Here is a 26,792-nt window from a genome sequence, read left to right on the forward strand (position 1 = left end):
GATGCCTTCAGCTGCCAAGTGCACATGCAACAGATCAGCCAGTCTCTTAGGGAAAAATCTGATGACAGATGCCATTTCAAGTTTGTACCATCTGTACCCAAATAAAGACTCATAGGCATTTGTTTTTCTTTGCCTGGTAATCACCAGATCCTGACTATTTTTTTTAAAATAAACTTTAGAACATTTTGATCTTCCTCCTCATGACAGGTTTTCGGAAATAACCCATTTCACAGCCATTTTGCAGAAGGGCCCTTTTTGAAAAAGTATGAGTACTTAGCTTAATTTAGCCTATTATCCACAATCTGTTGGGCAAATTGCAAGTCTAAATGAGAACCATGAGCAATTTTTCCATTGTGTGTTGGAGTAGCATATTTACTCTACCTAGTCCTAGGCTTAATTTGTATATAACCATATACATAAATCTATCAGGACTTTTTTTTTTTTTTACCATACATACAATCTTTTTCTTTTTTTTTGTAGATTGTTTCATCTGCAGCTACATCTGCCTTGGAACATCATATCAAACCCTTTGTCCATCTAGTTTGGATACTGGTGACATCCACCTGACATTTGCCTAAATATTCCACCTGTTCTGCCCATTTTGTGCATAATAAATGTATGTAATGTACTGTAAAGATTATACTGAAATGTTATGTTTGACGTTGCTGCCATCTAGTGGTCAAAGTTAGTTTCTACTTTGCCAGAACTTTACAGAAAGTGTATTTTTCTCAGAGTCAGAGGCAGTAACCTTTAACCTGGAACTGTATTTCCTCCATTTCATGACTGCTCCTGGATCTAGCAGGCTGCATGCAGAGGAGCTCTTGATCTATTCCTGGACTAATGATGGAATTGTCTGTGAGTACTCTCACTGATTGAGTGAGGCTGCTGTATTATATGTAATGTACTGACACATATGTTTTGTTTATGTTTATATTGTAGTTTTACAAAGTTATTCAGGAAAGAGAATACAAACAGATCTGATGTCTCACGCTTCTTGACTTCTGAATTATTGTTAAGCTGTCTGACTAGTGTTATACAACAGTTAAATAATGCGAAGCAGAACAGTAAAAAGACAATCCACTTGACGGTCTGGAATAAACTGAGACGCCATTACTGCAGCATGAGTCTAAGATCAGGAACAAAGTACCAGGCTGATGCCACGCTACCGCCGACACAGCAAGGCAGGGAGAACATTCCTAGTGCCCAGCAAGACGATGCAAAGTCGCATGTGTCCAGAACTTCACGGGCTAGCAAGATGTCCTCAGCAAGTTCCTCAGCAGTTAGAGCTCATGCCAAGGCAGAAGGTGCCCACGTCCAGCTACAGTACGCAGAAAAAGAAGCCATGATGATGCAGGAGTTAGCAGCAAAGAAAGCTGCCATAGCACAAGAGAAAGCAGCTAGGGAAGCTGCCATAGCACAAGAGAAAGCAGCTAGGGAAGCTGCTATAGCACAAGAAGAAGCGGTTTTAGAATCAAAATTGCTCATCCTGCAGCGACAGACTGCAGCTGCAGCTGCTGAAGCAGAGGCCGCTGCCTACATGGGAACAAGTCAGTCAGGAAGTGAAAAATCATATAAAGACTCAGAGGTTCCAGAAAAACCTCTATTCTCTGCAGATCGTACAAGTGAGTACGTCCAGAACCTCTTAAACCTGAAGCAAAGGAATTCAGGCCGAGATCAACATACCCCCTGAGCAGGCCCAATCAACCTCATGAGGTCAGCGGCTGCCAGCAAACCAAGAATGAAGCACCAGAAACCCCTAAGAACAAAAAACAAGTGTTCCCATCACCTCAACCTATAGATTACAGGCGCGAACAACAATGTGCAGTGTATGTCACCAAATATCTCATCCCAAAGAAATGGTTAGCTCAGGCTTTCTGCAATTTGATGACTGTCCTGAAAACTATTGGGCATGGAAATCTTCCTTTCTGAATGCCACTGAAGGTCTGAACTTATCACCAGCAGAAATGCTTAATTTAATGATAAAATGGCTTGGCACCGAGTCAGCAGAGCATGCTAAGAGGATGAGAAGAGCAAACCTGTTCAACCCTGCAGCAGGACTCAACATGACCTGGAGAAGACTAGAAGAAACGTATGGATCCCCAGAGGTAATAGAAGGAGCACTGTTGAAAAAACTTGAAGTCTTTCCCAAGGTGGGCTACAGAGACAACGTGCGGCTACAAGAACTAAGTGATCTTCTACTAGAGATAGAATATGCCAAAGAGGATGGCTACTTGCAAGGACTTTCGTATCTAGATACAGCTAGAGGCACTAATCCCATAGTAGAGAAACTACCCTCAAATCTGCAAGACAAGTGGATGTCTGTAGGAGGTAAATTCAAAGAAGATTATGGAGTCGCTTTTCCCCCTTTCTCTGTGTTTTCTAGGTTTGTCCGACAGCAAGCGAAAATCCGAAGTGATCCCAGTTTTGCCTTCACCACCAGCGGCAATCAATCACACATACCTGAGAGACCTCACAGACCTTACGGTAGGGCCTATGTATCCACACACAAAACAGCTGTACCTTCAGAAGTCACAGACTACCAAAGCACCCACAAGGTACACACCATAGAAAACCCTGATAGACATTGCCCAATACACAAAAAAACACATCCACTAAAGAAATGCAAAGGCTTTAGAAGCAAACCCATTGCAGAGCGGATGTCCTTCCTTAAACAAAACGGCATCTGTTTCAAGTGCTGCGGATCTACTTATCACATTGCCAAAGACTGCAAAATACCAGTAGAATGTACAGAATGTGGTAGTGAGAGACACATTGCAGCTTTGCACCCTGGCCCTGCTCCTGCCCCACTAGAGACTGTAGAACCCAGGAAAGATCAGGGCAGGGAGCAACAAGAGACCCCACTCTCCTCTGTAATGTCTAATTGCACCGAAGTATGTGGACAAGGCAAGAGTGCAGGATCATGCTCTAAAATCTGTCTAGTGACTGTGTATCCCACTGGCATAAGAGAAAGGGCAGTGAAAATGTATGCAGTGCTAGATTAACAAAGCAACAGATCCCTTGCAAAGTCAGATTTCTTTGATATCTTTAACCTTAAGGCAAGTGCAGTTCCATACACTCTAAGGACATGTGCGGGGACAATTGAAACCACAGGGAGAAGAGCTACTGACTTTACCATTGAATCCTTCAATAAGAAAGTGCAGTTCCCACTTCCTACCCTAATAGTGTGTGGCATGATACCTGACGACAAAACTGAGATTCCATCTCCAGAAGTAGCTCATCACCACCCTCACCTCCGCTCAATTGCTCTCCTTATCCCAGCTGTTTAGCCAGATGTTTCTATTCTTCTACTTCTTGGAAGAGATATCCTTCAGGTACACAAGGTACGCCAGCAAATCAATGGACCTTATAATGCCCCCTATGCACAGAGACTGGACCTGGGGTGGGTCATTGTAGGAGAAGTTTGCCTGGGGACAACTCACCAGCCTGACAACATTAGCACTTTGAAGACGTCTGTGTTAACAAATGGACGCACATCCATTCTCAGTCCCTGTCACAACAACTTCATTGTCAAGGAAAGCTTTGGCAGGTCAACACAACACTGTGACTCTTCTACACTATATGGTAAAGAAGAAGTCAATTCCAACATTGAGACGGACAATCTAGGGATAACAGTATTTCAGAAAACTAAAGATGATGATAAACAGACCCTCTCTATAGAGGATCAAAACCCTGCAGATTATGCCACTAGGCCTACTCAAGCAGCATGCCTTCAGAACTCTATATGGTTCTCAGGCCCGTCCTTTCTGTACCAACCACACTGTGAGAAGATAGACACTGCTAATGTTTATCCACTCATAGAGCCTGAAGCTGACCCTGAAATCAGATTTGAAATTACAAGCTTCAGCACCAAAACTTCTGAAGCCACACTTCACTCACATTGCTTTGATAGATTTTCTTGCTGGAAGATATTAGTTAAGACCCTAGCCAAACTAATCCATGTCGCTAAAACCTTCCAGAGGGAAACCAGCAGCAATCAGGTCAGAAGGTGGGAAAGTTTCCATAAACAGGTCAATCTAGAAGAACTTGCTCAGGCAAAGTCTGTTATAATCTCTTCTGTTCAAAACAAACATTTCCAGAAGGAAATTGATTACATTAAAAAACAAAAGACATTCCCAAAACTAAGCCGTCTTAGGAAGCTAGCCCCTTTTTGGACAAAAATGGGTTGTTGAGAGTAGGTGGACGTTTGTCTCTTGCAGAACTTTCAGAGGAAGAGAAACAGCCTATCATTATACCTTATGATCACCACATTGCGACACTGCTTGTTAGGTACTATCATGAACAAGTAGTTCACCAAGGGCGACACATCACAGAGGGTGCAATTAGAGCCGCAGGTTTCTGGATTCTTGGTGGCAAACGCTTGGTATCAGCTGTTATACACAAATGTGTCATCTGTCGCAAGCTGCGAGGAAGGTTACAAAGTCAAAACATGGCAGAGCTACCAGAGGACAGAGTAATTGCTCAACCACCTTTCACCAATGTGGGCTTAGATGTATTTGGTCTGTGGTCTGCTTTAACCCGCCGCACTAGAGGAGGCAGCGCAGACAGTAAACGATGGGCAGTCCTTTTCACATGTTTGTCCACCCGAGCTGTACACATAGAGCTACTTGAAACCATGTCAACATCAAGCTTTATTAATGCCTTGAGGAGATTCTTCTCAATTTGTGGCCCAGCAAAACTGCTCCGTTCTGACAGAGGAACAAACTTTGTAGGAGCCTGCAAGGAACTTAACATTTGTGCCAGCGAATCACAATTGCAAGACTTTCTCCAAGACAGAGGATGTACATGGTTCTTTAATCCTTCACACTCTTCACACATGGGTGGTGTCTGGGAGAGACTTATAGGTATTGTCAGGCGAATCTTGGACGCTATGTTGCTACAAACTAAAACTGCTCACTTGACCCATGAGACTTTGAGCACCTTTATGGCAGAGGTTACAGCTATTATGAATGCCAGGCCTATAGTTCCTGTGTCCTCAGATCCAGATACACCTATGGTCCTTACCCCAGCAATGTTGGTGAACTCTTTGTCTGCTCCATCTGGAACCATAAGTACAACACAAGTTCATGCTAAACAATGGAAGCAAGTACAATGCTTGATGGAAGAGGGAGTATCTGTCAAATCTGCAACGCCGTAGGAAATGGACTGAGGATCGCCCAAATGTAAAAGTGGGTGATGTTGTTCTGTTGAAAGACAGCCAAGAGAGCAGGAACGAGTGGCCTGTAGGACTTATTGTCAATGCTCTTCCAAGCAGGGATGGCAATGTTAGGAAGGTGGAGGTCAAGATTGCAAAGAATGGGACTTCCAAAACTTATCTTAGACCTATAACTGACATTATAGTTTTCGTTTCAGATTAGCTAGGATTCCATTCCTGTTTATATGTTTTTTTCTAGTTATTTAGGTAGTGACATAATAATTATGCCAGACAGGGAGTGTTCTGCCCATTTTGTGCATAATAAATGTATGTAATGTACTGTAAAGATTATACTGAAATGTTATGTTTGACGTTGCTGCCATCTAGTGGTCAAAGTTAGTTTCTACTTCGCCAGAACTTTACAGGAAGTGTATTTTTCTCAGAGTCAGAGGCAGTAACCTTTAACCTGGAACTGTATTTCCTCTATTTCATGACTGCTCCTGGATCTAGCAGGCTGCATGCAGAGGAGCTCTTGATCTATTCCTGGACTAATGATGGAATTGTCTGTGAGCACTCTCACTGATGGAGTGAGGCTGCTGTATTATGTGTAATGTACTGACACATATGTTTTGTTTATGTTTATATTGTAGTTTTACAAAGTTATTCAGAAAAGAGAATACATACAGATCTGATGTCTCACGTTTCTTGACTTCTGAATTATTGTTAAGCTGTCTGACTAGTCTTATACAACAGTTCAATAACGCGAAGCAGAACACCACCCATGAAGTTTCCCCTAGTTGTAGCTGTTATTTTAAAAGCCTGATACCTGCTCTGTGGATCTGGAAGAATTGGTTCAGAGGGATGCTCTTAGATGTAAAGGCTCCTGTCCTTTGTTCATGGTGTCATAGCAAGTTTCTGTCTAAGCCTCTTCTAAGGTGCCCAATAGCGAGCTATAAAGGGAAGGGTTAATATTGCCCCATCCTCCTCACTTATTGAAGCACTCACTGGAGTCTTCTTTGATGGCATTACAGCCTTTAGGCCCCTCTTACTATCAGTCCGAAATCAGGACTTATTTCATCTGTTCATCTCTGTATTTATCTTTTAAAAATGCAAAACAGTTTTCTTTACAACCATGACTGACCACCGGTGCACTCCACTATGCCTGACCACCAGTGCACTCCACTATGCCTGACCACCAGTGCACTCCACTATGCCTGACCACCAGTGCACTCCCCCATGACTGACCACCGGTGCACTCCCCCATGACTGACCACCGATACACTCTACCATGACTGATCAGCGGTGCACTTCACCATGACTGACCACTGGTGCACTCCACCATGACTGACTCCGGTGCAGTTAACCTTACAATTATTTTTCTCCATGCCACAATGCTGGTCAATCATTCAAACATCATATACTATCTGGTAGCTGTATAATGAATGATATAGTCAGTCTTAGATACCTGATGTTCAGGGCAGCATTGTCATCTTTTTCTAGGTGTCACAAAAGATGTACAAGTCCCTGGTGATGTAGATAACGCATTACAATCCCAGGTGGCTCAGTGAGTAGCATGTCATTTTTTGTAACTTATGTAGGTGTATCATTGAAGAAGGAACCTTGGAACTGCCATCACTCTGGCACTGACTAAACCAAGGTAAAATGTTGAGGAATCATTCCATTGTTTAACAAAGACCCCTGCAGAGAAGTTTGGGTAGAAGAGGTGTGATCCCCAGGTTGCATTCCCCACAGTAGTCAACAATAGGCAGCAGGCACAGCAGCGATGCAGTCAAAGGAGTGTTTTTAGAGCTGTAGGTCAGAACTCAAAGATCAAGCAGGAACTACAAATCCAGAGGAGTCCACAAAGTCAGAGTCAATACTTCAGGACAGCGGTCAATACTGGAGATACCTAAGAAAAGAATAATAAAGCTTGTATAAGACAAAAAGTGGAATCGAAATGCAAGGTGAGTCAAACACATGCTGATTGATATACACTCACCTAAAGAATTATTAGGAACACCTGTTCTAGTTCTCATTAATGAAATTATCTAGTCAACCAATCACATGGCAGTTGCTTCAATGCATTTAGGGGGGTGGTCCTGGTCAAGACAATCTCCTGAACTCCAAACTGAATGTCAGAATGGGAAAGAAAGGTGATTTAAGCAATTTTGAGCGTGGCATGGTTGTTGGTGCCAGACGGGCCGGTCTGAGTATTTCACAATCTGCTCAGTTACTGGGATTTTCACGCACAACCATTTCTAGGGTTTACAAAGAATGGTGTGAAAAGGGAAAAACATTCAGTATGCGGCAGTCCTGTGGGCAAAAATGCCTTGTGGATGCTAGAGGTCAGAGGAGAATGGGCCGACTGATTCAAGCTGATAGAAGAGCAACGTTGACTGAACTAACCACTCGTTACAACCGAGGTATGCAGCAAAGCATTTGTGAAGCCACAACACGCACAACCTTGAGGCGGATGGGCTACAACAGCAAAAGACCCCATCGGGTACCACTCATCTCCACTACAAATAGGAAAAAGAGGCTACAATTTGCACGAGCTCACCAAAATTGGACTGTTGAAGACTGGAAAAATGTTGCCTGGTCTGATGAGTCTCGATTTCTTTTGAGACATTCAAATGGTAGAGTCCGAATTTTGGTGTAAACAGAATGAGAACATGTATCCATCATGCCTTGTTACCACTGTGCAGGCTGCTGGTGGTGGTGTATTGGTGTGGGGGATGTTTTCTGGGCACACTTTAGGCCCCTTAGTGCCAATTGGGCATCGTTTAAAGGCCACGGGCTACCTGAGCATTGTTTCTGACCATGTCCATCCCTTCATGACCACCATGTACCCATCCTCTGATGGCTACTTCCAGCAGGATAATGCACCATGTCACAAAGCTTGAATCATTTCAAATTGGTTTCTTGAACATGACAATGAGTTCACTGTACTAAAATGGCCCCGACAGTCACCAGATCTCAACCCAGTAGAGCATCTTTGGGATGTGGTGGAATGGGAGCTTCATGCCCTGGATGTGCATCCCTCAAATCTCCATCAACTGTAAGATGCTATCCTATCAATATGGGCCAACATTTCTAAAGAATGCTATCAGCACCTTGTTGAATCAATGCCACGTAGAATTAAGGCAGTTCTGAAGGCAAAAGGGGGTCCAACACCGTATTAGTATGGTGTTCCTAATAATTCTTTAGGTGAGTGTATATCAAAAGATAGAGACAGTAACTAGAGAATAGTAAGGCCAAGGTAAGAAGGCACCTGGCTTTAGGATGCAGGGAGTATGCGTCAGTTGCTATGGCAACATTGCTCACCTGCCAGCAAAACACAGGAGGGTGGTGCTGGAGCGAGGAATTGTATGAAACAGTAACTTTATAGAGGGGCTAAGAGTTTATAGAACCAAGCAAAGCTTCATAATGCTTGATAGCCCACTGACAGCCTTACAATATATCCAGTCATTGGAGGTCCAGAATACCTGATGATTAAGTGAGTGTGAGATCAGAGATCGAGATAATAATGCTTTCTTGTCATGGTGGGCTGTGTGATTAATTGTGGACCATAGATAGGCTTCTAATACTTGGTAGTCCATTAGTGCTTGTCAATTTTAGGTTTACTATTATGGTTGATCTAATAGATGCCTTAAAGTCCCTGGTTGTCCAGTGGGGTCCTTCTAACCCGGGTGATGCAGTAAATGGCTTTAGTGGTGCCATTTTCTGACTTGCAAAAGCAGATGGGAAACCATAATAACTCTGATTGTTTCAAGACTACAGAACTTGACTTTAATCATAGCTATTGCCTTTCCCAAGTCCTAATAACTATGGATCTTGGTGCTTAGATACTTCCAAGACTTGAGTAAAGCAGAATTACTTAACAACTGGATGGACGCTAAAACAATAAATACAACTACAATACAGACAACAATAAGACAAAGAACAATAAATCCCAGAATGCACTCAAACAAAGCCCATGGACTAGGATTCAAGACTCTGAAAACAAACTGCGCAGATATTTTGCTATACCTGGTAAAGAGGCACAGAAATAAAGTTATGAAAAGCCATACCAATAAGAAACCCTCATCCAGCAAACACCAGACTAAGCAACTTGATAATAAACCTGGATTCAGGTGTAATGCAGTTGCATAGTAACTGTTTCAATCAAAGATTTTGAGACAGGCAAGAGGCCCTTGTTGCTTGTAAAGGCCCCTTAATAAGGGACGATACAGTAGGCGATTGTCTGGAAGGAAGCATTCCTTATTGACAAGCACCTGCTCGTCAGTGGAGGAGACTGCTGCATTTACATGCAGTGATTTCCTCTACAGTATGGGGAGGAGCAATTGCTAATGCCATCACTCATCCCCATACAGCAGCAGATGTTGTTTACACAGGACAATCTGCCGCCGGTGAACAATGATTTTTGTGTCCGCATAAATTATCTATTACCCAATGAATTGGCGTTTCGCTCGTTCATCAGGTAACTGGCAGCACTTTTACTCCACTACATAATTGCTAACGAGCGTTTGCCCTTAACATGAACTAATAATCTGTAGACATTCATTGAGGTCTTATAAACATTGGTGGCATGCAAATTTAGATGACTGATCATATAATTATGGTAGTCTAGATGAGGTCTTACGTGTATAGTGTTTCTTCTAGTAGGCTTACAATGTATTACCCAGCAGAAAAAAAACCATTAGGGGTTCAGTAAATTCCTTGTGATTTACCATAGGCTCTGAAACCTTGATGGACGATTTATGGGGTGATAGAATCATTACTTACCCTAGCAGTTTATAGTCTGTTTACAATCCTTGGTGTTACATTTGAGGGCTTCATTCGGTGGTGATACAGCTGAGGGCATGCAATCCCTAGTGTCCAACATGTTTCAAATTGTTCATCTGTTGTAATCACTAGTGGTCTTGGAGGAGATTACATTCCATGGGGTGGATTTAACCCTGGCCTGTTTGTTACTTAAAGGGGTTATCTAAGTTAAATAAATATATGCTAATAGCTATTATATTAGTATATTAAACTCTTTTGTAAATCACTTACTTTACTGATTTTGCTCTGTTTAGCCACTGCCGAGCTCAGGCTCTGACGTCTCGTTTACAAGCTTCTCCCTGCTTGAGGGAGTGGCCCGGCTCTGTAAACGAGACGTCAGAGCCTTTGGTGCCCGCCCCTCTCTTGCTCCCCTCACACAGCCTCGGCGATTGTAAGTGATCGCACATGCGCACGATCCTTACCAGAGCTGTTGTGATAGATTTTCTTCAGCAGCAGGGTATGTGTCTGGCTCCTTCCCTCACTTCCATGGGCCAGTTAACACGTTCCCCTCCCCCATCTGGGGATCGTTATTAGAGCCCTGGCCCCCTCAACAAGTCCACATTACACTGGTAATACCACCCCCAGTACAAAAAAAGTTAATAATTGTCCATCATATAGATATAGCTATAGCTATATCTAAGCTATTGCTATATCTAAGCTATATCTGCATCTAAGATATATCTTTATCTAAGCTATTTCCATATTAAAGCTATATCTGAATCTAAGCTTGAACTGTATCCATGATATACAGTTGCAAGAAAAAGTATGTGAACCCTTTGGAATGATATGGATTTCTGCACAAATTGGTCATAAAATGTGATCTGATCTTCATCTAAGTCACAACAATAGACAATCACAGTCTGCTTAAACTAATAACACACAAAGAATTAAATGTTACCATGTTTTTATTGAACACACCATGTAAGCATTCACAGTGCAGGTGGAAAAAGTATGTGAACACTTGGATTTAATAACTGGTTGAACCTCCTTTGGCAGCAAACGTTTCCTGTAGTTGCAGATCAGACGTGCACAACGGTCAGGAGTAATTCTTGACCATTCCTCTTTACAGAACTGTTTCAGTTCAGCAATATTCTTGGGATGTCTGGTGTGAATCGCTTTCTTTAGGTCATGCCACAGCATCTCAATTGGGTTGAGGTCAGGACTCTGACTGGGCCACTCCAGAAGGCGTATTTTCTTCTGTTTAAGCCATTCTGATGTTGATTTACTTCTATGCTTTGGGTCGTTGTCCTGTTGCAACACCCATCTTCTGTTGAGCTTCAGCTGGTGGACAGATGGCCTTAAGTTCTCCTGCAAAATGTCTTGATAAACTTGGGAATTCATTTTTCCTTCGATGATAGCAATCTGTCCAGGTCCTGACGCAGCAAAGCAGCCCCAAACCATGATGTCCACACCACCATACTTTACAGTTGGGATGAGGTTTTGATGTTAGTGTGCTGTGTATCTTTTTCTCCACACATAGTGTTGTGTGTTTCTTCCAAACAACTCAACTTTGGTTTCATCTGTCCACAAAATATTTTGCCAGTACTGCTGTGGAACATCCAGGTGCTCTTGTGCAAACTGTAAACGTGCAGCAATGGTTTTTTTGGACAGCAGTGGCTTACTCTGTGGTATCCTCACATGAAATCCATTCTTGTTTAGTGTTTCACGTATCGTAGATTCGCTAACAGGGATGTTAGCATATGCCAGAGACTTTTGTAAGTCTCATTGAGCAGTCTGCGCTGTGCTCTTGCAGTCATCTTTACAGGACGGCCACTCCTAGGGAGAGTAGCAGCAGTGCTGAACTTTCTCTATTTATAGACAATTTGTCTTACCGTGGACTGATGAACAGCAAGGCTTTTGGAGATACTTTTGTAACCCTTTCCAGCTTTATGCAAGTCAACAATTCTTAATCGTAGGTCTTCTGAGAGCTCTTTTGTGCGAGGCATTATTCACATCAGGCAATGCTTCTTGTGAAAAGCAAACTTAAAACTGGTGTGTGTTTTTTATAGGGCAGGGCAGCTGTAACCAACACCTCCAATCTCATCTCATTGATTGGACTCCAGTTGGCTGACACCTCACTCCAATTAGCTCTTGGAGATGTCATTAGTCTAGGGGTTCACATACTTTTTCCACCTGCACTGTGAATGTTTACATAGTGTGTTCAATAAAAACATGGTAACATTTATTTCTTTGTGTTATTAGTTTAAGCAGACTGTGATTGTCTATTGTTGTGACTTAGATGAAGATCAGAGCACATTTTATGACCAATTTCTGCAGAAATCCATATCATTCCAAAGGGTTCACATACTTTTTCTTGCAACTGTATATGTATCTAAGTTATATATATAACTAAGCTATATCTATCTAATATAGATATAGCTTAGATACAGATATAGCTTAGATACAGATATAGCTTTGATACAGATATAGCTTCAATACAGATTTAGCTTAGATACAGATATATGTCCTTCTTATAGATATAGCTATATCTGTATCTAAGCTTGAACTGTATCTAAGCTATATCTGTATCTAAGCTATATCTGTATCTAAGCTTGAACTGTATGTAAGATATATATGTATCAAAGTTATATATATAAATAAGCTATATCTATTTAATATAGATATAGCTTAGATACAAATATAGCTTAGATACATATATTGCTAAGATAAAGGAATAGCTTAGATACAAATATAGCTTATATACAGATATAGCTTAGATACAGATATAGCTTAGATAAAGAAATAGCTTAGATAAAGAAAAAGCTTAGATACAGATATAGCTTAGAAACAGATATTGGTTAGAAACAGATATAGATTCAATACAGATATAGCTTAGATACAGATATTGCTTAGATACATATATAGCTTAGATACAGATATAGCTTAGATACAGATATTGCTTAGATAAAGAAATAGCTTAGATACAGATATAGCTTAGATACAGATATTGCTTAGATACAGATATTGCTTAGAACTTACCCTGTGTATCTGCAATTTGACAGGAAGATCTGTCTGTGTGAGCTAGAAGATGATCATGTGACAGTTTTTTTAAAACAAAGTTAGTATGTGCAGAGCAGGGTCAGGGGAAGGTCAGATTGTTCACGCCCACAAATATTCATGAGGGAGAGCTCAGGCATTGTTGTTATACGCCCCCTCAGCATGTACTTCAGCATGTAAACACAGCAATAACAGAACCATGAAAAGGTGTAAGTATGCGGTTTTCTCTTAAGAAATCAAGCTTAACCAGGATCCTGATCAGTCTTAAAAATGCTTGATCAATCATAACAATGCATTGAAATGCCGGATCCGTCTTTCCGATGTCATCCGGCAAAACGGATCCGGCATTATTTTTTTTTAACCTTTTTTTCGGTCTGCGCATGCGCAGACTAGAAGGATGGATCCGGCATTCCGGTATTTTGAATGCCGGATCCGGCACTAATGCATTCCTATGGAAAAAAATGCTGTATCCGGCAACTAGGCCTCATGCACACGGCCGTGTTCCGCGGCCGAGAGCGGTCCGTGGTAACCCGGCCGGGATTCCTGCTGACAGCAGGAGCGCACGGCGCCATTGGTTGCTATGACGCCTTGCGCTTCATGCCGCCGCTGCTGTACAGTGATACACTGGTATGATCTATACGAGTGTATCACTGTACAGCAGCGTGTGCATGAGGCCTAAGGCAAGTCTTCCATTTTTTTGGCCGGAGATAAAACCGTAGCATGCTGCGGTTTTATCTTTTGCCTGATCACTCAAAATGACTGAATGGAAGACATCCTGATGCATCCTGAACGGATTGCTCTCAATTCAGAATGCATGGGGATATACCTGATCAGTTCTTTTCCGGCATTGAGCCCTTTTGACGGAACTCAGTGCCGGAAAAGAAAAACGCTAGTGTGAAAGTACCCAAGCATTTTGTCATACATAATTTAATGACTGATTTTTATAATGTTTTTGGTGGTGGGGAACAGAAAAAATAGGAAATCCATAAACAGTAAGTTATCTTTATTCTACAAGGAGTTTCCTTCATTTTTTGGGGTGGGTACTTTATTTAACATAATTTATCTTTTTGTTGTACCCTGTAGAGGACTTAAAGGTGCAATCCTTTGATCGCTTAAAATGGATGAAAATTGCAGAGAAACACTAACAGCCAACCTATGAGGACACTCCTCAGGAATAGCCTAATGGGCAGGTTCTGGTGGGGTCTTTGTAAGACCGCCACTGCCATAGTAATGCATTGGTAGCCTGCAATTGCATTGCGTGGCTAAACAGAGGGAGCCCCCCTATAAGTCTTTCAAACACATTAGTTGCATTCGTTAATATTGAACATGCAGTAGAATTTTGGCACAAGGGGTTTTCCGCGTGTTTAATATTGATAGCCTATCCTTAGGATAGGTAATCAATTCTTGTTCAGTGGGGGTCTGAAACTGGGATCCCCATCAATCAACTATTTAAAGAGGCCTCCTCATGGGTTACCAAGCACAGCACCGTTCATTGGATAGCAGCTGTGCTTGGTACTGAAGCTCAGCCCCATTCACTCAAATGGGACTGAGGTATGCCCAGGCCATGTGACCAATGAACCCGACATCGCTGGCCTAGGAAGAGTCCACGGCCTCCTCAAACAGCTAATCAGCAGGGGTGCCTTGTGTTGGCCCCCCACCGATCAGATATTGATGATCTCTCCTAAGGCTAGATCATCAATTTTAAACACTCTGACAATCTCTTTAAATATTTCAGAGACTTGTTCCGCCTTGTCTGACAAGTGGCTTAGCAGAAGAAGGCATGAGTTCATGGTAAATGGGGTTTGGCGTAAATGCGACATTGTGCAGAGAAAATTGGGCACAAATAAGCCAATAAAGGTGCAAAGTGCAAATATGTGCTAGATATATCATCCAGTCACTATCAGAAGTTTTATTGTGGAATGTCAGTGTTACAGATATGCGTACGGACAATGGTGGTGGAACCACAGTGCGAAGTAATGGTTTTGATATTGCACTAAAAAGTGATCAAAAAGTCATACACACCCCAGAATGGTATCAATGAAAATTTCAGATCGCCCCACAAAAAATGAGCCCCCATACAGCTTCTTATACATAAATACAAAAAAATTATAGGGGTCAAAATATGGCGACAAAAGAAATAAAACAGATTATTTCCAACTTTTTAATTTTTTGATCACTATCAAAACGCAAGAAAAACTATACATATAAGGTATTTCCAGATTCGTACTGAACTGTAGAATAAAATTAACCGGTCAGTTTTATCGTACATCGAACGTCGTAAATCAAAAACCCGTAAAACTGTGGTGGAATTGCTTTTTTTTTTGCAATTTCACCCCATTTGGAATTTTTTCCCCGCTTCCCACTACATCATATGCAATATTAAATGATGGTGTTGGAAAGTACAAAAAGTACAACTTGTCCCGCAAAAAACAAGCCCTCATATGGCTATGTAAACAGACAAATAAAAAAGTTATGGCTCTGGGAAGGCAGGGGACGCAAAACGAAAACGCAAAAAAAAAAAACTCAGAGTCTGAAAGGGTTAAAGTGGCCCTGGAAAAAACTAAAAGTGGTCCCATACAGACAGAAGACAGGGCAAATTAAGTAGGCGGGACAAGCAATACCATAGTGCAACACAAAATAACACGAAGGCAGAACGGAATACCACAGTGCAGCACAAAATACTGCCACCTTCGCCGCAGTATTGAACTGTATCACCGTCCTGAGAATGGCAATACAGTTGAGTTCAGGGGGGACCTGCAGCTGTTGGCCAGATGCATTAGTGCCTGATACTCCCACTTTAATGCTGAGAGCATTAATTAATGATCATATCATCATGTACCCGGCCAGCGGTCGCGAGGAGTGCTCGGCCAGCCCCCTGGACATCAGAACTTTCCAGGTAGATTCTATGTCCGGTCCGTCCCTGCCTCCTGGTATTGTCCCTGTGTACTTGGCAACTGACCTACTGTGTTCATAGACACAGGCCTGGCACAATTGAGAACCAGGCAGAGCACAGGCAAATCCAAGGCAAACACAAAATACATGAGACAAAACATGGAGCACTGGCAGACGGACAGATCAGGAACCCAGACATACTGACATATGTACTTGGATACGCGTACTTCAGGAACTTGGACACTGTTCAGACACAGCAGATATACACAGAAACTAGGGAAAACCAATCAGACAAGAATTAGGATGGAATCAGGACAACATCCGGAACAGACTTTAGCAAACAAACTAGAACAGGATTCAGACTGTGACATGGATCAGACTATGGCAAACTAACTAAGACGGAATTCAGGCTATGACATAGAGCAATCCAGAGACAAACTGGACTATGATTATGACCAAGGCACAGACAGACTCCAACACGGAACAAAGCAAGACATACATGAAAGACAAGAAAGTTGCTCAACTAGGGCAGGTTATAGCACTCAAGAGACAGCCACCAAACAGACACAGGACTCAGGACTATATAACAGACTTAAAAAACCTCATTAGTCAAATAGATGCAGACACAGACAGCAAGCAAAAGGTTAACCCTCGCAATACAGAACTGAGACGGATGACAGGCACAATTCATGCCAGGATACACAGTGCTAGGACACTAATAACAGATGGCCCTAAACTGCTACCACAAACAGCAGATGCAAGTGCAGACGGTACAATGGTACAGGTGAACCACCATTGAAACAGTTGGTATAATCATGCAGTTGGACTGACACATTATGGTCATCTAGCTACTGCCACTGCCATGTGTTAAAAGAGAATGTAAAACTGCAAAACAAAAAAAAGGAATCTTTATAACCTGTAATGTACAGGACAAGAATATAGGTGAAGTGGTAAAGATATTGCATCATCTATTAGTAGCTAATATGGCTAATAAACATTTACTCAGCAGAATGAAGTGTCTACTAATTGTGTTTAATAATTATAATAATAATAATTTTTTATGTATCTGGTATCTGCTATTACTGTAGGGGAAAGCTTGGAATCTAGTGGTCACCAGTCAGTGTGGTTTACTATAAGTACAGTGACTGAGTCGCACCACACAAAAACAAAAGTTTTAGATTTTAGAAAAACTGACTTTTCTAAAATTAGATTAGTGGTATACGAGTCCCTATCAGATTGGAACAGTTTCATTGGAGTCCAGGAGAAATGGGACTACTTAAAAGTGGCACTATTGAAGGCAACAGATAATTGCATTAGGCTTGTCAGTAAAAGCAAAAAAAAGGAAGAGACCACTGTGGTACTCAGCAGAAGTGGCCAAAATCATTAAAACCAAAAAGATAGCATTTAGTAATTATAAAAAACAAAACAAAACGAGGATGACAGGGAAATTCATAAGATTAGGCAGAGAGAGGCCAAGCAAGTTATAAGAGCTTCTAAAGCACAGGCAGAAGAGAAATTAGCTCAGTCAGAAAAAAGGTGATAAGACATTCTTCAGATACATACATGAAAAAAGGAAACTAAAACAAGGAATTACCAAATTAAAAACAAAAGAATGAAGGTATATGGAAGAAGATAAAGAACTAGCTGACTGCCTCAATAAATACTTCTGTTCAGTTTTTACAAAGGAAAAGGGAAGGAAAAGGACCTCAGTTAGGGAGGAAGACTAATTAATCTATTGATGCATGTGCCTTTACAGAAGAAGAGGTTCTAAGTCTAAAATAAATACAAATAAGTCACAGGAGCCTAATGGGATACACCCAAAGCGATTAAAAGAGCTTAGCAGTGTACTAGCAAAACCATTAGCAGATTTATTTAACCAATCACTGGTAACAGGAGTCGTCCCAAAAGATTGGAAATTAGCAAATGTTGTGCCCATTCACAAGAAAGGTAGTAGGGAGGAATCGGGCAACTATAGACCAGTAAGCCTGAAATCAATAGTGGGGAAATTAATGGAAACCATACTTAAGGAGAGGATTGTGGAACATATAAAATCCCATGGATTGAAAGATGAAAAACAGCATGGGTTTACTTCAGGGAGATTATGTCAAACTAATCTTATAGATTTTTTTGATTGGGTGACTAAAATAATAGATGGAGGAGGTGCAGTAGACATCGCTTATCTAGACTTTAGTAAGGCTTTTGATACTGTCCCACAGGCTTATCAATAAATTGCAGTCTTTGAGCTTGGACTCCCATATTGTTGAATGGATTAGGCAGTGGCTGAGGGACAGACAACAGAGGGTTGTAGTCAATGGAGTATATTCAGACCATGGTCTTGTTACCAGTGGGGTACCTCAGGGATCTGTTCTGGGACCCATAATATTTAATATTGTAATGACCGGCGTCACGCAAAGGGAGGGAAGTGGGAAGGCCCTGTCCAAGGGAGAGGGAAAGGTGGTGACCCCTGACTCACCTTGCGGCTGGCACCTGACTGCCCTGACGTCCCTAGACGGGTTCCTCACCCGTACGTCGATCACGTGCCTAAACCCTGGCTTTCCCTAAGATGAGCCCTGTGTAGTGAATGGGGCGGTGGGATCACTAGTCCGCACCAGTGACACTAAAGGAAAACACCAAGGAGAGGACAGACAATACAGACAAAACATATAATCCCAGGTGGGCAACAACAGCAGACCACCAAGGCCCACAGGGATCCGGAGGGTAACACTCTGGAACAACAACCAGGGAACACAGTTACACAGCTCCAGTAGGTCAGTATAGAAGTCCAGGCAGGAAGCTCTATATCTGGCAACCAGAGAAGTGTGAGAGGGGAATATAAGGAGGTTGGGAGTGCTGGACAAGAAACAGCTGAGGAGAAGGAGCTACGGATCCCTGAGTAAGCCAAAAAGGGTTGCAAGGCAAACCCAGAAAGCTACCATAAAGAAACAGCACTATGTTTCTACATAGAGCGCGCAGCCACCCGCTGCGACTTCCTGACCCCGGGTATAACGGAGTCAGGCGTGGCTCTTGACACCCTCGTGACAGTACCCCCCTCTCTACGAGGGGCCTCCGGACACTCAGGACTAGGTCTCTCAGGATGAGAGGCATGAAAAGCCCGAACTAACCTGTTGGCGTTTACCTCAGACGCTGGAACCCACATTCTTTCCTCGGGACCGTAACCCCTCCAATGCACCAGATATTGAAGAGAGCGGCGGACCCGACGAGAATCACCAATTTTGTATATTTGAAACTCTAGATTACCATCCACAACAACAGGAGGGGGTGGCAGCAGTGACGGTTCTAGAGGTGGAACATATTTCTTGAGTAACGACTTATGGAAGACGTTATGGATTTTAAAAGTCTGAGGTAGCTCCAGGCAAAAAGCCACGGGGTTAATGATGGCTACTATTTTGTAAGGGCCAATGAACCTAGGACCCAGTTTCCAAGAGGGAACCTTTAATTTAATATTCCTAGTAGACAACCACACATAGTCATTCACTCCTAGGTCCGGACCTGGCGACCGTCTCTTATCAGCCATGCATTTATATTTACCTCCCATATTTTTAAAGTTAGCTTGCACCTTCTGCCATACCGATGAAAGAGATGATGAAAACCGTTCCTCTTCGGGAACCCCAGAAGACCCCCCCCTCTTTGAAAGTACAGAATTGGGGATGAAAACCATATGCACCAAGAAATGGTGACTTGCCAGTAGATTCCTGACGGCGATTATTTATGGCAAACTCGGCTAACGGTAAATATGATGACCACACCTCTTGGTTTTCAGACACAAAACATCTTAGATATGTCTCAAGGTTTTGGTTGGTACGCTCAGTCTGTCCATTCGACTGAGGATGGAAAGCTGAGGAAAAGGACAAGTGTACCCCCAAACGGGAACAAAAAGCTTTCCAAAACTTAGAAATAAACTGGGTTTCCCGATCCGAAACAACATCGGAAGGGACCCCGTGAAGCTTCACGATTTCACTGATGAATACCTGAGCAAGAGTCTTAGCATTAGGTAGTGCGGGTAACGCAATGAAGTGTACCATTTTGCTAAACCTGTCCACTACTACCAAGATAACTGTTTTACCCGCAGACAAAGGTAAGTCAGTGATAAAATCCTTTGACAGATGTGTCCATGGTCTATTGGGAATGACAAGTGGCAATAAAGACACTGCAGGACGTGTATGAGGGACTTTCGCGCGCGCACAAGTAGAACAGGAAGACACAAAATCCATTACATCCTGACGCAACCTTGGCTCTCAAAAACGACGAGACAATAGCTCCAAGGTTGCTTTACTACCCGGGTGCCCAGCAAGTGCCAAATCATGATGTTCCTTTAATAATTCGAGACGCAGGTTCAACGGTACAAACAATTTCTCTGAGGGGCAAGAGACCGGGGCGTCCCCCTGGGCCTCTAACACCTTCCCCTCCAGAACAGAGTGTACCGCAGAGACAACCACTCCTCTTTGTAGAATGGGTACCGGATCACTCACATTACCCCCTCCAGGGAAACAACGAGATAGTGCATCTGCCTTGGTATTTTTTGCCCCAGGACGATAGGTAATAACAAAGTTAAACCTGGTAAAAAATAGTGACCACCTAGCTTGTCTAGGGGTGAGACGCTTAGCTGATTCGAGGTACAGAAGGATTTTGTAGTCCGTAATCACAGTGACGGGGTGGATTGCCCCCTCTAAAAAGTGACGCCATTCTTCAAACGCTAGTTTAATAGCTAATAGTTCCCTATTGCCAATATCATAGTTCTTTTCTGCTGCAGATAGTTTTTTAGAAAAGAAAGCACAAGGACGCCATTTGCCAGGAGACGGACCCTGAGACAGCACAGCCCCCACTCCCACCTCCGACGCATCAACTTCAACAATAAAAGGCTGGGAGACATCAGGTTGGATTAGTACAGGTGCCGAGGTAAACCTCTCTTTTAGAGAGGAAAAAGCAATTTTAGCGGCGTCAGACCATTTAGAAAAATCAGTCCCCTTCCTAGTCATGTCAGTAAGGGGTTTTACAATCACCGAATAATTTTTAATGAATTTTCTATAGAAATTAGCGAAGCCCAAGAACCGTTGCAGTGCTTTGAGGTTCTCAGGAAGATCCCAATCTAAAATTGCCTGGACCTTCCTAGGATCCATACGGAAACCTGAAGCAGATAATAAATAACCTAGGAACTGTATTTCCTGAACGGCGAAGACACACTTTTCAATTTTAGCATAAAATTTATTCGTCCGTAGGACCTGCAGTACCTGTCTGACATGCACCTCATGTCTTTTCAGATCAGACGAATAAATTAAAATATCATCTAGGTATATCACCACAAACCTGCCGATAAGATGACTAAAAATGTCATTAACGAAATGTTGGAAGACAGCAGGAGCATTGGTCAGACCGAAAGGCATGACTAGATTTTCATAATGCCCCTCAGGTGTGTTAAAAGCTGTCTTCCACTCATCCCCTCCTTAATACGAATCAGATTGTAGGCCCCCCTAAGATCAAGTTTGGAGAACCACCTAGCACCCGCTATCTGATTAAACAGGTCAGGAATGAGAGGAAGAGGGTATGGGTCTCGGATGGTTATCCGGTTTAGTTCGCGGAAATCTAGGCAAGGACGCAGGACCCCATCTTTCTTTTTAACGAAGAAAAACCCTGCAGCCACGGGTGAAGAAGAGGGTCTGATGTGTCCCTTAGCCAAGCTCTCGGAGATATAATCTTTCATGGCTTGTCTCTCTGGACCCGAAAGATTATATAACCTGGTCTTGGGTAATTTTGCACCGGGAATCAGGTTAACCGGGCAATCATAAGGACGGTGAGGTGGTAACTTCTGACAACCCTTTTCAGAAAAAACATCCTCAAAGTCTGAAATAAATGTAGGTAGGGTAGCTATGGAGGCGACTAAGCAATTGCTATTTAAGCAATTTTCTCTGCAATGCTCACTCCACTCCAATATCTCCCTGGCCTGCCAATCCACCACTGGATTGTGCGCTACCAACCAGGGAAGACCCAACACCACCGGAGTGGGAAGCCCCTCCAGAACATAACATGAAAGCAACTCATTATGGTGGTCCCCTACCCGAAGGTGTAAGTTATGGACAATGTGAGTGAGGTTTCTCTGAGACAGAGGAGCAGAATCAATAGCGAATATGGGAATAGGTCTCTGTAGCGTACAGAGAGACAAACCCATAGTGTGGGCAAAATGGGCATCTATCAAATTTACTCCTGCTCAACTGTCTAGAAAAAAATAAATAGTCTCCATCTTAACGCCAAAAACAACAACCGCTGGCAGCACAAATTGCGATGTTCGTATGGAGGAAACGTATACCCCCGGCTGACATCCTCCACACAGCCTGGGGTTAGTAGTTTTCCGAAGTTTTTTTTGTTTTTGAGGAAGGAAGGACACACATTAATAAAATGACCCCTCTCCCCACAGAAAAAACAAACCCCACGCCTACGGCGAGCCTCAGGAGGACGGACCTGACGAGTAGTTCCTCCTAGCTGCATAGGCTCGTCTAAGTCCGTACAGACTAACTGCTGCTTGGGAGGGGTTACCAATTGCTCCGGTTTTTTCAATCTGTCCCTAAGACGTCTATCTATTCTGATAGCAAGGGACATAACGCATCAAGGGAAAAGGGAGTCTCATACAGCGCAAGCGCATCCTTAATCCTTTCGGATAACCCAGAGCAGAACTGACTCCTGAGAGCCGGGTCGTTCCACTGGGTATCCGTAGCCCACCTACGGAACTCTGAGCAATACTCCTCTACTGGCCGCTCTCCCTGTAGGAGTCTCCGTAATTTTGATTCAGCCAGTGCGACTCGGTCAGGGTCGTCATATATGAGACGAAAGGCCCCAAAAAATTCATCCACTGACCGGAGACCCTGGGAATCAGCGGGTAAAGAGAACGCCCAGGATTGCGGGTCCCCCTGCAGCAGGGAAATAACAACCCCCACCCGCTGTTCTTCATTACCAGAGGAGTAAGGGCGCAGCTTAAAATATAATTTACAGGCCTCACGGAACGTCACAAATTTGTCCCTTCCCCAAAAAAATCTGTCAGGAAGAACAACCTTGGGTTCCACAACAACCTGGTTACCTGTAGCAACCGCTGGGCTTTCGGTCTGTTGTAATTGCTGCTGTCGCTGGAGGACCGACGCCTTCAATCTTGCCACCTCCAAAGACAGGCCTTGAAGTTGCTCTGACAAAGCAGCAACTGGATCCATACTGGATTCTAAGTAGGTAGAAAGAAATTATTATTATTTTTTTTTTTACCTACACAAAATAAGGGCCAGATATAATGTAATGACCGGCGTCACGCAAAGGGAGGGAAGTGGGAAGGCCCTGTCCAAGGGAGAGTGAAAGGTGGTGACCCCTGACTCACCTTGCGGTTGGCACCTGACTGCCTTGACGTCCCTAGACGGGTTCCTCACCCGTACGCCGATCACGTGCCTAAACCCTGGCTTTCCCTAAGATGAGCCCTGTGTAGTGAACGGGGCGGTGGGATCACTAGTCCGCACCACTGACACTAAAGGAAAACACCAAGGAGAGGACAGACAATACAGTCAAAACATATAATCCCAGGTGGGCGACAACAGCAGACCACCAAGGCCCACAGGGATCCGGAGGGTAACACTCTGGAACAACAACCAGGGAACACAGTTACACAGCTCCAGTGGGTCAGTATAGAAGTCCAGGCAGGAAGCTCTATATCTGGCAACCAGAGAAGTGTGAGAGGGGAATATAAGGAGGTTGGGAGTGCTGGACAAGAAACAGCTGAGGAGAAGGAGCTACGGATCCCTGAGTGAGCCAAAAAGGGTTGCAAGGCAAACCCAGAAAGCTACCATAAAGAAACAGCACTATGTTTCTACATGGAGCGCGCAGCCACCCGCTGCGACTTCCTGACCCCGGGTATAACGGAGTCAGGCGTGGCTCTTGACACCCTCGTGACAAATATCTTTATCAGCGAAATTGCAGAAGGCCTCGATGGTAAGGTGTGTCTTTTTGCTGATGACACAAAGATTTGTAACAGGGTTGATGTTCCTTGAGGGATACACCAAATGGAAAAGGATTTAGGAAAACTAGAGGAATGGTCAAAAAACTGGCAACTAAAATTTTATGTTGATAAGTGCAAGATAATGCACCTGGGGTGTAAAAACCCAAGAGCAGAATAAAATATCAGTGATACAGTCTTAACCTCAGTATCTGAGGAAAGGGATTTAGGGGTCATTATTTCAGAAGACTTAAAGGTAGGCAGACAATGTCATAGAGCAGCAGGAAATGCTAGCAGAATGCATGGGTGTATAGGGAGAGGCATTACCAGTAGAAAGAGGGAGGTGCTCATGCCGCTCTACAGAGCACTAGTGAGACCTCATTTGGAGTATTGTGCTCAGTACTGGAGACCATATCTCCAGAAAGATATTGATACTTTGGAGAGAGTTCAGAGAAGAGCTACTAAACTAGTACATGGATTGCAGGATAAAACTTACCAGGAAAGATTAAAGGACCTTAACATGTATAGCTTGGAAGAAAGACGAGACAGAGGGGATATGATATAAACTTTTGAATACATAAAGGGAATCAACAAGGTAAAAGAGGAGAGAATATTTAAAAGAAGAAAAACTTCTACAAGAGGACATAGTTTTAAATTAGAGGGGGCAAAGGTTTAAAAGTAATATCAGGAAGTATTACTTTACTGAGAGAGTAGTGGATGCACGGAATAGCCTTACGGCAGAAGTAGTAGCTGCAAATACAGTGAAGGAGTTTAATCATGCATGGGATAGGCATAAGTCCATCATTCATATAAGATAGGGCCAGGGGCTATTCATAGTATTCAGAATATTGGGCAGACTAGATGGGCCAAATGGTTCTTATCTGCCGACACATTCTATGTTTCTATGTTTCAGTTATGTTAAAAGAAAAAGGAAAAAGTCTGGTACCATGTTAGCCAGTAGAACACTAGTCTAGTGCTCTCATTAAGAGAAACATAAGAGTCTTGCAGGTCTGATACCTTTTAATGGCTAACAACAATAGAAGCAATGATGTTACATGGCAAGCTTTCGAGGCAGCATACAGCAATATATATACAATAAGAACAGACACACAGTGTAATGAATGGACAATAAAGACAACAGAATATCAAAAATCTTGAGAACAAGTCATGGATCTGCAAAAACGGATCCGTTACAATAATACAACCGTGTGCATCCGTCATGAACGGAACTGTTTGTATTATCTGTAACATGGCCAAAACGGATCCGTCATGAACTCCACTGAAAGTCAATGGGAGACGGATCCGTTTTCTATTGTGCCAGATTGTGTCAGAGAAAACGGATCCGTCCCCATTGACTTACATTGTGTGCCAGGACGGATCCGTTTGGCTCAGTTTCGTCAAGTGGACAGCAAAACGCTGCAGGCAGCGTTTTGGTGTCCGCCTCCAGAGCGGAATGGAGACTGATGTAAGGCAAACTGATGCATTCTGAGTTGATCCTTTTCCATTCAGAATCTATTAGGGCAAAACTGATCCGTTTTGGACCGCTTGTGAGAGCCCTGAACGGATCTCACAAACGGAAAGCCAAAACCTGAGCCTAAGGCTACTTTCACATTAGCGTTTTTTGCGGATCCGTCATGGATATGTAAAAACGCCTCCATTACCATAATACAACAACATGCATCCGTCATGAACGGACCCAGTTGTATTATGTCTTCTATAGTCATGAACACCATTGAAAGTCAATGGGGGATGGATTAGTTTTCTATTGTGTCAGAGAAAACGGATCCGTGCCCAATGACTTTCATTGTGTGTCAGGACGGATCCGTCTTGCTCCGCACCACATCGCGGACAGAAAAATGTTGCTTGCAGCATTATTCTGTCCGCGATGGGAGCGCAACCAAACGGAACGGAATGCATTTTGGTGCATTCCGTTTTGTTCAGTTCAGTTTTGTCCCCATTGACAATAAATGGGGACAAAACTAAAGCATTTTCTTCCGCTATTGAGATCCTATGACGGATCTCAATAGCGGAATTGAAAACGCTAGTGTGAAAGTAGCCTAAGCTGTGTGAAAGTTTTATGGTCTCTAAATTGATGTTATCTCAAAGACCTCGTGCCCCCACTATGTTCATTCATTACACCATGTCTCTGTTCTTTCTGTATATATATTGTTGTTTCTTCATACATTCTTGACGTACGCAAAATGAAGGGACTGATATTGTCTCGAAAGCTTGATATGTAACATCATTGCTTCTATTTTTGTTAGCCATTAAAAGGTATCAGTTATGCTAATTCAATCAATAATCTCCGACAACAGATGTAGACACTCTGGCACTTGCATATACTACACATTGGTAAGTGTTCCTGTCAGACTGCTTAGCCATGATGGCATAATATAGGCAGGATCACATCATTACCACCTATTGTAGATTAGTGTATTGTATAGAGAGGCCCCGGCCCCTCACCCTCCTAGGCAGCTCTGGAAGTGGAGGCATCCAGTCCTGCTCATATTCTAGGACAGATCGCGTTTTAGACGCCGGTCTTAATAAACCCCTGCGCTGGTTCCACCGAAGTTATGAAGAGACCCTGGCCTTTTCATAACTTTGCCAGATCCTGCTCCAGTTATAAATGTAAGACAGCTTCCGAGCTGTCTTACATTTAGACCTTTTTCTACGCCTAAAATAGGTGTAGAAAATGGTAAATAAGACGGGCCTACCAGCCCGTCCCGTTTCCCGCCTACACCACACCCACAATTTTAGACCTGGCGTGAGCAGAGAGAAGTCACAGATGGCTGCGCAACTAACCGCTGCAGCACCATCTAATATAGGCGTATTTCAGTACAATAAATGACCCCATAGTCTCTACAGCATTATATAGGGAATATTTGTTATTAGTGAGACACAACAGGACAACGTCTGCATAAAGTGCCACTTTCCCCCCAAATCTTT

The 26,792-nt window shown here is 43.0% G+C and overlaps 1 long non-coding RNA gene across 1 annotated transcript; it reads left to right on the plus strand.

The window, feature by feature from the left end:
* Window positions 1-541: 541 nt before the first annotated feature.
* Window positions 542-25,565, plus strand: LOC120979332. The gene is made up of 3 exons (XR_005774272.1): window positions 542-552; window positions 14,881-14,887; window positions 25,440-25,565. It is a non-coding gene; the product is annotated as an uncharacterized LOC120979332 (long non-coding RNA).
* The last annotated feature ends 1,227 nt before the right edge of the window (window positions 25,566-26,792 follow it).

Source organism: Bufo bufo, chromosome 9, assembly GCF_905171765.1.
Source record: "Bufo bufo chromosome 9, aBufBuf1.1, whole genome shotgun sequence".
NCBI lineage: Eukaryota > Metazoa > Chordata > Amphibia > Anura > Bufonidae > Bufo > Bufo bufo.